A 10904-nucleotide genomic window follows, 5' to 3' on the forward strand; every position below is an offset into this window, starting at 1 on the left:
AATTTGTGAATCAGCTTTGAGCCGCAGTTCAAATCTTGTTCTTCAGTTCGGTCTCTGCCCTCGAATCTCCTCTTCAAATGTGTTTATTTCTCCCCCGTTTTGGAGGCTGAGGTGCTGCTGAGGCACCACATCTCGGGTGGGTTCAGATGCCGAGAGAATTCCAAGATGTGGGAACTCAATACAAACTTAATTATTGAAGAAATAAGGAAAAATTAAATTCTTTGGAACCTAAAAGGGCACGTGGCTCCGGCTTTCTTGCTGCATCCCAGGAGAACGGTGATTTCCCAAGGTCACGGTCCCTGGGGATGTATTTAATGCTGAAAAGTCCCAGGGAATGGGTTTGGTTTTGCCTTTTTCCATACCTGCAACAACTCACCTGGGTTTGCTGGGGCTGGGGAGAACTGGGAGGGGATGGGGTTGGAATGGGATGAGCTGGAATGGAATGGGATGATGGGATCCAACCCAAAGCATTCCATGGTCCTCTTGCTGCAGTGTGGGAGGGAGATCTCATCTCCCTTTGGATTGGGATGCTGAAGGAAAGGGAGATGCTCTTTCCAGGCAGGATTTTTCCCCAGATTTGTACCCAGAGCAGCCCCGGTGCCAGCCGGAGCCTGGGCAGCGCTTTGGTAAAACCACAACCCGTGGATGAGCAGTGCCAGAGGAATTTTGGGAATGGGGTTCCCTGTGGCCTGTGAGAGGGTCTGAAAGGGTGAGCAGTGATTTACAGCAACGCATAACAGAAGGGAAATATGATTGAATTCCTTTTCCAGGCTTCCTGTGTCCATCCCAGCCGAGTCTGCAGCAGCCAGGGAGGTTCCTGGACCTGTGCTGACACCCCATTCCCGGTTCTATCCCATCCCAATCCCACTCCCTCGGGCAGGCAAGCACGGGCATTCCCAGCCGCCCGTCCTTCCCCTCCATCCCTCGCGGTGCGAGGCAGGGAAGCGAAATTCCTGCCGAGCCCGCGGTGCTCCGGCTGGCCGGGATTCCCAGATTCCCATTCCCATCCCCCTGGCCCCGCTCCCCCCACCCTGGCCTGGCCTTTTGTGGAGATTTATAGAGCCGAGTGGGCTGGGAACAAACGCGCAGACAGCGCGGGGATGTGCTGCGCATACTAATGCCGAGATGCTGCTCCTGCCCCTCGGGGCACTGCTGGGTCAGCCCAGGGGCTGCAAACTTTATTTCTGGGCTCCTCACATCCCTGCTGCATTTGCCAGCCCGGCAGAGGATTTGGGATGTGTCCGGCAGGAAATTTGGGGTGTTTATTGGAAATAAGATGGCACTTCCCCACCCCAACTCGGCTTCTCTTTCTTGAGGAGAAAAGAAATTCCCGTCTTTGCCATCACTGGTTTGTGAGGGGAGCGAGGAAGGTGGGATGGAGAGGGAGGAAAAAGAGGTGACAAAAGCCTTGTGGGGAGCAGCTGGGTTTATTTAAGCATTAAGGATTTTTGGCAGGAGGGCAGAGGAGAGGAAAAATCTTTCCACCAAAGCTTTGGGAGAGCAGGAGCCCATTGCCGGCTCTGCCACGGAGCCATGCACAGCCAAATCCCTGTGCCTGCAGCCCCGCTGGGTACCAGCACCCAGAGACCCATTTTTGGTGCCATTTGGCCCGGGCTGGGGCCGCGGGAAGGTTTGGTTTGGGCGAGGTGCAGGGGTGGGCGGTGATTTATGCCCACGGCAGAGAGGCTCCAAAACATCCCGTTTTTATGGCATCCCCTCTGGCCCGCAGCCCGTTTCCTCCTCATGTTACATCTTGTCTGCTGCGTTTGGAAGCGCTCTGGGGGCAGGGGTTGTCGTTCTCTCTTGTCCTGGGCTGCTTTCCACCCTGCCCCAGCACCCAGAGCAGTAAAACACACGAGGAACTTGAAGAGTTTGGAGCAGGAGACAGGAGCAGAGCAGGATCAGTCCCTGTGCATTTTCCAGAACCTCCCTTGGGACCCCCAGCCTGGCTGGTGTTGCTGGGATCCAAATGAGGGATTCCCTTGCTGGGACTCGCATGTGATGAGCTCTTTGTGAGGATAAGGCCTTAATTAACTCATCACTGATGGCCTCTGATTCCCACGGCTGGGAATGGCTGGATGTGGTCACCTGGGCTGGGAATGGCTGGATGTGGTCACTTGGGGCTGGGAATGGCTGGATGTGGTCAGCTGGAGCTGGGAATGGCTGGATGTGGTCACTTGGGGCTGGGGAAGGCTGGATGTGGTCACTTGGGGCTGGGGAAGGCTGGATGTGGTCACTTGGAGCTGGGAATGGCTGGCTGTGGTCACCTGGGCTAGAAGTGACCTGGCTCAAGGCAGGGTTACCTGGTGTGGACGAGGCTCTGTGACCCCATCACCTCCCCGGTGATTCCACCTCCGACACCCTCTGAGGGTGCCCAGCTCTGGGCTGAGGCTTCGTGCTGGGATCTGCTCCCAGAGCAGCCTGGCTGGGCCAGCCCCGAGCCCAGCGAGCAGGGAAAGCTCTCTGTGCCCCTGCACTGGCAGAATCCAGCGATAGCCACGCTCAGCACCCAGCCCAGTCCGATTCTTTCCCATCCCCGAGGCTCGGAGGCAGTTTAGGTTGGGATGGGGCTGGTAGGGAACCAAGAACTGCTGCCTGGGGAGGGGAAAAAGGAAAAATCAAACAGAAACTCCCTCAACAGCACAAAAGAGTCACCAACCCCCCCCCCCCAGCCCTTCTCCTTTGTGTTCCCTGGGCAGAAACTTCCATCCCTTCCCCGCTGCCGCCGTGCAGGGCACTTTGAGCTCTAATTGGGGTGGCCTTGGTTTCCCAGGCCCTGTGGCTTGGCGGGGGCTGCAGATGTCCCCAAGGTGCCGGAGCAGGGCTGGGACAGGCCGGGGTGATGCAGGGGCCCTGGCAGGAGCGCTGCTGGCTGCCAGCCTGCTCCCTGAGCCGGAGGGAACAGCCCAGCCACCAGTGCTGAAGGGAGAGCCACGGGGGGCAGAGGGGGATGAAAGGAAGCAACCTTCCAAAGGACGTGCCCTGCTTTTTTGGGGGTTTTATTATTGTTATCGAGGGGAAAGGTACTGGGCTGGTGAGGATTCCTAATGAGCTTTGCTCTAGGAAATCCCTTCTCTGGCACTGAGTGCAGAAAAGCCCTTGCTTGATAAAAATCTGTTTGTGTTTGTATCGTGTTAGACACTGCTCTGGCATTCCTGCCCGTTCCAGCACCGCTTGTAGGGATGGGGCTCGTTTTCCAGCTCGATTTTTTGAGGGCTGTCTGCCCTCTTCATTCCCAGCCTGCTCCTGTCCACCAGAAAACGGTTTTAGACCTGAGATCAAGGTTCTAAACTTAGAAATGTGAGGGAATCTCTGTGCTGAGAGTTTCTGAATGGGGCATTTGAAGAGTTTTCCCATTTGGGGGATCCTTGGGGGCTGTGTGTGATGCTGTTCCTGGGCCTGGGGAGGGAAGCAGTGTCCTGGAGGGAAGCTTGGTGGCACCACAGGTGACTTAAAGATGAATCCTGTGCTGCTTCTGCCGTGAAAGCTGAGATTGGATCCCTTTGGGAAACCTTTGATCCCTTTGGGAAACCTTTGGTCCTTTTGGGCTGTCGGGGGATTCCATGAACTTCACCTTGGCTGCTCTGCAGTACCCCAGAGCCAGGGGCTGGATGTCCAGGGGCACTGTCCTGTACCTGGTGACCTTCTCCAGCACAAAGAGTTGCCTTTCTCCTCCCCCCTGTCCTTGGAAAGCCTTTCCAACCGACTTCCATAGAAACTGGGGGGGATTTGAGTGGATGTGCTCCTTCTTTTTATATCCCCACTTGTTTTTACCCCCTGAACTCCAGTCCTGGGCTCCATCCCTGTGCAAGCAAAGGGTTTTCCAGTGAGGTGCCTCATCCCTGCAGTGCTGCTGGGACTGGGGGGCTTCCCAGTTAAACCTGGGGGTGACCCTGCTGCTTGTGGGGAGAGGGATGGAGAGGAGGAGGAGCTCAGAGTCCCCAGGGAGAGCCTTGCTCTCCCCCTGCTCTCTCCTTGCTCTCCTGCTGCTCCTCCTGAGAGCTTCAGAAATCCCTACCTGGGATTTTCAGTTTGCCTCTCCCCGGTTTTGGCTCGGAGCCTCCCGCAGCTCCTGTTTTTGAGCACAAAGCTGTGTTTGCAGGTGAAACCCTACCCTGGGAGCCTCCCCTGCTCCCCTCCTTCCTTGGCCAGCCCAGGGCTGGCGCTTTGGGAGCGGATGTGGGAGTTTCCTCCTCCCGGCCTTCAGGTAACTCACCCACCTGCGGAGTTAAACCCAAACCTGTTTTTGCAGCAGCAAAAAAAAAAAAAAAAAAAAAAAAAAAAGGCAACAAACCAAAAAACCAAAAAAAACCCTTGTGCGGAACTGGGCTGGGTTTGCAGGAGCCACTTTCCAGCAAATCCTTCATGGAAACCTCCCGGTGCCCCCTCCCGCAGAGCCCCGGGGGCTGTGCTGGGATGCAGATGGCTGAGCATGGATTAACCCTTCCACCCTCCCAGGTGTAGGGATCCAGCCATGTCCAGGGATCTGCACCCCGGCACCCCACAGCTTTTGGGGTGCAAATTGTGACAGGGATGTGCCAGCAGGGTGAACATAATCTTGGAGAGGGAATTTTCCCGCTTTGTTGCTGGGTTGAGCCTCCCAGCCCCATCGAAGGCAGCTTTTAGATGCAAATGCACTTTGCCTCCTGCTTTTTAATGTTTTACTTCTCGTAATTGCCGAGACTGGGTGTAATTTTGGGACGTGGCCGGCTTGCCGAAAACAGCTTCCCCTTGGAAGTGCTTCCCATTGCCGGGGAGATTGGCGATTTCTGATTTCTGCCCTCTCCCTTTTGGGTTTTTTTTGGTGTCTCGAAGGAAGCAAAGGAGCCGCCCTGGCTCACGTTAGTGCCGGAAAGTCCTGAGGCGCAGGGGTGAAAAATAACACGTGTTAACCTTTGAGGGTTGTGTTTGATTTTGTTGTTGTGTTTTTAGCCCGACTTTGCTGGGAAACAATCACCGTTTGGGGCCAGAGCACAGCAGCAGCTGCGTCAGCCGCTGGAACAGCTCCAGTGTGCTCCTGCCCCTCCTCGGTGCCTGCAGGACATGGAGCCTCTCCATGGCTCTCCTCGTAGGGATGAGATTTCCAAAACTCCAGCTCTTAACCCTGAGCCTGGATTGCAACACCACAGCTCCCCCCAAACCCGGGGAGAGCTCGGTGCAGGCTGTGGAGATGTTATCGTGGCTGTTGCACAACGAGCCGTTCCACGGGGGCTTTCCTGGGGAAGCGGGGTTTGGGACGTGCTGTCCATCCATCCCTCCAGCTGTGTCACCGTCAGGAGCCCTTAAAGTCTCTTTGGGCAGCGCCGAGGAAATGCACCAGTGTGTCAGAGGTGTAAAACCCATCCAATCCCAGCCAGGTGTGTGTGGAGGGACGGAGGGAGAAGAGCAGCTCCTGTTGAAACTCCTGTTTCAGCTCAGACCCCCTGCACAGCAGAGAATCCCAGTGTGAAGTGCCACTCTCGGCCAATCCTGTGCTCCCCTTCTCTCCCTTTCTCCCTGCAAGCTCTGGATCCCGAGCATCGGGAATCTCAGCTTTCACCCCAAGCCCAGCTGTGACTCTGGAGGTTGCAGAGGGAAGCAGAAAACGCCGAGGACTCGACGCTTGCAAAACTCAGCGAGGCTTGCAGGGGATTTGGCTGGGGCCGGGCTCTGGCAGCCAGGCAAGGGCTGGTGTGGAGTGGAGTCTGTCGGGAATCTGCTCCTGCGTGTTGTGCACAGGGAGAGGTTGGGTGGCCTTGGCCCAGAGGAGCTGGGGACAGGACGGGCACCGTGTGAAATGGGCGGCATCGGGCCCGGGGCTCTGCTGGGGCTGCACAGGGAGAGCGGAATCATTCTGGTGATGGAAATGTCCTTTCCTGAGGGAGGTTTGGGGCTCCTGGCAGAGAGGCTGAGGCTCCTCCAGCCCCTTCCCCAACAAACAAACAAACAAACCGAGAGATGATGGTGCCGGCCGCAAGGAGCCCAGGGAGGGGACAGGGGGACAGGCAGAGCTGAAGGGACACGTTTGCCGTCACGCTGCTGCTCCGGGGCAGAGCTGGGAGGAGGATCCAGGTCTCCGAGGGGTTGGGGCTGTAGGTGCCTGAACTCTGGCTGTGGCACCGATTTCCTCCTCCTTGCAGTTATTGGCTGCTCCGTCTGCGCGCTGACCTTGCTCTTGTTTAACTTGGCTTTGGCCGGGGCTGCTGCCTGTTCCCAGGGATGGATTTTTTACCTTCGTGCCAGTTGCTCTGGGGGAAAGGACAGAACTTCCCTGACTTGTTTGGGTTGTGGGTCTCCTAACACCCTGAGAAGAAATATCCCAGAGTGCTCTCACCTTATAAAACACACCCTGGCAGAGACTTTCTGTCTGCTCTTTCTCAATGGCACCGTTCAGCCAAGGCACCCAAATGAGTGATTTTCCTTTTTGCTGGTGGTACTTCCAAGGCATTGAAATCCTGAGTGGTCTGGGATCCCTTTGGAGCTGCTGGTCCCTGAGGGATGATATTCCTTCGCTGTTAAGCACCTGAAGCCGTGAGGGATGGTAGGGGTTGGTTTTCCAGCATGGAGAATGTTTGGAAGGCCGTGACCCCAGGGCTGCTGGTGCTGGTGTGGGGATCCCAAGGGGGTGACTCCTGTGCTTCGCTGGGAATGCTGATTGCTCCAGAGACATTCCAGCAGGAGTGATCCCCAGATCCAGGCTCCCTGAGCCCGGTCCTCTGGTGCAACCTGTGCCAGGAGCAGGGGGATGAAGGGAAGGCAGCAGCTGGATCTGCCGGGATGCTGGGGAGAGGCTGAAAGGGCAGCGCTGCCATCCCGGCGGGGGTCACAGCCCGCGTGGGCAGCAGGGTCATCGGGCAGGGACACAGCCCCGCGGGGCTCTGCCCCCTGCTCCAGCCCTTCTGGAACCCGCGGCTTCCAGCCCGGTGGGAGTGGGGGCAGAGCGAGCCCCGGCGAGGCCGAGCCGGCTGCAAACACAAACAAGTTAAAAGATGAAAATGCCTTTTTGGTCTCGTGTTGCCTTGGCCGAGCTCACGGTGAGCGCGGCGGGTGGGTGTCCCTGGAGCGGGGACGTTCCGGCTCCAAACTGAGGGACATTCCTGGCATCCTCCCGGCCCCGGCTCACCGGCTGGGAGTGACCACCCGAGGCAGCAGCCCCTCGCCCTGGGCACCGCTCGGTGTGTCCCCGAGTGTCCCTGCGGAGCCCAGGTGCCTCCCCGCCACCTCTACCCCTCGGCGGGCGTTTTAACTTGTTTCCTCCGCCGCAAGGAAACATGACTTTTCCCATTGATGGAATTCAGCGGCGACAATGGCGAGTGACACAATTTCCCCCTCCGAGCATGCCATCGCCCCGCGGCCGGGCCGGGGAGCCCTTCGGGGACCATCTGCATGACAATGCGGCGGGCTGTGCTACCATTAGCTGCCCTTTTGCTATTAGTACCTAATGAAAATGTAACCATATTTAACCCCCCACAGTCCGAGATTAGCGAGAAAGGGGCCTAAGTGGATTTAATTCTTTTGTATGGTGAGCATCAAACTCTCCATTTTGATTGCCCTGTCCCCTCTTCCCCTCTCCAGCGGGAGAGGGAGGCAGCAAAGCTGGGGAAGGCTAACTCTATCCTCTCAGCTGTCCCCGGCACAATGGGCAAAGTATCTTTTGTGGCATTAACGGCTTTGGCTGGGGGCTGGGGGGAGCCGGGCAGGAGAACAATGTGTGAGAAGCTGAGCCTGTGGGTTTCCCACACGGCCCAATATGTGTCCCCACACCCCCCTCTGGGACAAGCAGACCTGCAGCAGCCCAGCCCACAGCTGATCCCGGCTTGATTGGCTTTTTATTTTTTTTCCTCTCTCTCTCTCTCTCTTTTTTTTTTTTTTTTTCTTTCCTCCTTCCTTCCCCCTCTCATTGTGCTCTTGAGAGATGAAAATCCTTTCCTGGCGTGAAAGGAGAGGCGTGCCTTAAATCCCCTCCCTCGGCCGGGCCGGGCATGTCATATGACGGCCAAATCCCCGGGATTAGTGTGTGTGTGTCTGCTGCGTGTCCCGCGGGGGCTGCGGGCGGGGGGATCCCGATATCTATATTCCTGCCCTTCCCCCCCTCTCCAGAGGGATTTCTCCCGGGATATTTATTCATTGCACCTGCTGGCTGCCGGCCTCCCGCTGCCGGCTCGAAGATGCAACCTTGGGGCAAGGGCAGAGCAGTAAATTCCCGACTTTTTTCCTCCCCGTCTCGCCTGTGTTTTCCCCAATCCGAAGCGGGGTGGGAGAAAGGCGCCGTCGTTTTGGCTCTGGAGGGATCTCGGTGTGAGGGAGATGGGACTCTCCAAGGACAGTTGTTGGCAGGAGTTTGGGATGATGGCACAGGTGTGGGTTTTGGGATGCTCCACAGCCCCAGCCCAGCCTCAGCGCAGACCCCCAGGCCCCCCAGTCACTCGTAGCTCAGGGAGGACAGTCCCAGTCCCGTCACAGCTTGTGGGAACCCTGATGCTGAGGATCTGTGCTGGTGAGAAGTGACCACTCCCAGACGGTCACCTCCTCCTCCTTTCCGCTCGGGAAGAGCCGAGGATGGGAGCTCTTAATCGGCAACGCCACAGTCGGGAGCAAAGTCCCATTGGGAGCCGGGAATAGCAGCCAGCAGCACTTAATTCCTGCCTCTGGGGCTTTTAATGCCCCAAATCCACCACCGGCTGGGTTTCCCTGAAGGTTTTCTGACTCGTGCCGCGTCATTTTGTGCTGGAATTGGCGCTTTTTCCGAAAAAAGGGTTTTTACAGAGCCCAGCAGCCACACCAACATCTCCCTCCTGCTCAGAGCCTGAGGATTCAGGGAGGGAACTGAGATGGGTTTAGCCCCTGGGATCTGGTTCTGGGTGCACAAAGTCTTGCTTAGCAGGAAAAACCCTTCTGTGGGGCAAGGACAGGGATGAGGGTGTGGGAGATGCTCGGGCTCACTGTGGGGGGTCCAGCACCCCCAAAAAGAAGGGGCAGTTGTGCACCTGCCCAGGCCTGAGGGAAGTGACCCATCCTTGCTGCAGCTGAGGTTTGCTCTCCGTGTGGATGAGTCTGAGGTGTGGAAAGCCCCTCATTTCCAAAGGAAAATCCATCTCTCTGCGGCAGCCACTCAGCTGGGCCAGGCCCAGGGGCTGCTTGTCCCCCGAGGATGTTGGTGGGAACAGTGGCTGCTCATCCCTGGGATGGGCTCAGGACAGGGGTGTGCAGGCAAAAGGCTGCAGTGGCCACCACTGCCATGGTCAGTGGCCAAGGAGAGGTCAGTGGGAGGCTGTTCTGGCCGTCAGCCCTTGGGGAAGGTGCCCCGGTCACCTCCAGGGAAGATGCCAGGAAGATGCAGTGCCTGGCATTGCCTCCTCCATCCCCAAAGTGGGCACCTGGATAGGGCTGGTGCCTCCTGGGGCAAGAGAGGTCCCCACTGAGGAGATGCTCCATTCTGTTGGCTTAAAAAATGTCCCAAATGAGGGGTGAGCAAGGCTGGGGAGCCAGGCCTGGGCAGCAGGGGCTGTGCCCAGTGGGATGTGGAGGGGATGGGGATGGGGATGAGGAGGGGATGGGGATGAGGAGGGGATGGGGATGAGGAGCAGGGCTCTGGAGCAGTAGGGGCTGTACCCAGTGGGATGTGGAGGGGATGGGGATGAGGAGGGGATGGGGATGAGGAGCAGGGCTCTGGAGCAGCAGGGGCTGTACCCAGTGGGATGTGGAGGGGATGGGGATGAGGAGGGGATGGGGATGAGGAGCAGGGCTCTGGAGCAGCAGGGGCTGTACCCAGTGGGATGTGGAGGGGATGGGGATGAGGAGCCAGGCCCTGGAGCAACAGGGGCCGTGCCACCGGCTGTGCTCTCCAGCGGGATGTGGAGCTGAAGTGCCGCAGGCTCGGGCGGGAGGAGAAGCGTGCGAGGGGGTGGGGAGGGCGGCGGGGGGGACGGAGGGGCTGCCGCTTGTGTGAATGTGCCCCCGCTCATTGTTCCGCGGCTTTATTCGGTGGCCTCGATGGGACTGATTTAGAAATCCTAATCAGGGAGCAGTCTCTGCGCCTCCCGAGTGTGACACAACTTGAGCTGCTCCGGGGCGCCTTTGTTCCCTAATGACAGCTGACTTCATGCAGCAGTGGGAACAGTTTGAGCATAACTCCGCACCGCCGGGCTGGCAGCTGCAGCGTTAACTCCTTCTTGCCCACCTGCACGGTACAGTGGGACGGGGACAGCGGGGGCCTGGCAGGAGGCAGAGCCCGAGCACAGGGAGCCCGTGCAGGGATGCTCGGCTTCACCCCTGGCACCGCTCCTGAGGGCATGGAGGACAGAAAGTTGTAGGGTACAGCTCTGTCTGCTTGCAGCAAAGCTTGCCAGGGGCTCTCGCTGCTCTGTGGCTGTTTTTAGACCCGTTAAGGTTGGAAAAAACCTCCAAGATCTTAAAATCCAACTTCTGACCGAATCCCACCATGCCTAGTGAAGTGAAGGGGTGCGTGCTGCAGGTATCCCTTGGGAAGCAGCTCGCATTATCCCAATCTTCGGCGATGTTTGTGGCTGCTGTGGGGGAGGGAGGCCGAGTTTTGGACGCTGCCCGTGCGGTTTTGCCGTGCTCTGAGTGCTGGAGGACGCCCGCAGCCCCGGCTGAACGCGAAGTGCTCGCACGGCGGCTGCGGGGCATTGACATCACTCGCATTGAAAGTAAAAGGCATTGAGTCACTCCAAGATGTTCCCGGAAGAGCCTCCTGGCTCTGCCAGCACCGAGCTCGGGAGCCAGCGTCATTCTCGCTCTGTTGGCCTCCGTTCCTCCCCTGGCAAAGCCGGGCTTGTGCTCCGTGTCCGGCCCAGAGCCCGGGGCTGCGCTCGGGATGGGGCTCGCAACAGTTAAAGCCTTCCTTTCCCCTTTCTGTTTGTTGTCAAACCGCTGCTGTGACCTGGGAAAATACCTCGGGAAAA

This window comes from Aphelocoma coerulescens, chromosome 18, assembly GCF_041296385.1.
Source record: "Aphelocoma coerulescens isolate FSJ_1873_10779 chromosome 18, UR_Acoe_1.0, whole genome shotgun sequence".
NCBI classification, from domain to species: domain Eukaryota; kingdom Metazoa; phylum Chordata; class Aves; order Passeriformes; family Corvidae; genus Aphelocoma; species Aphelocoma coerulescens.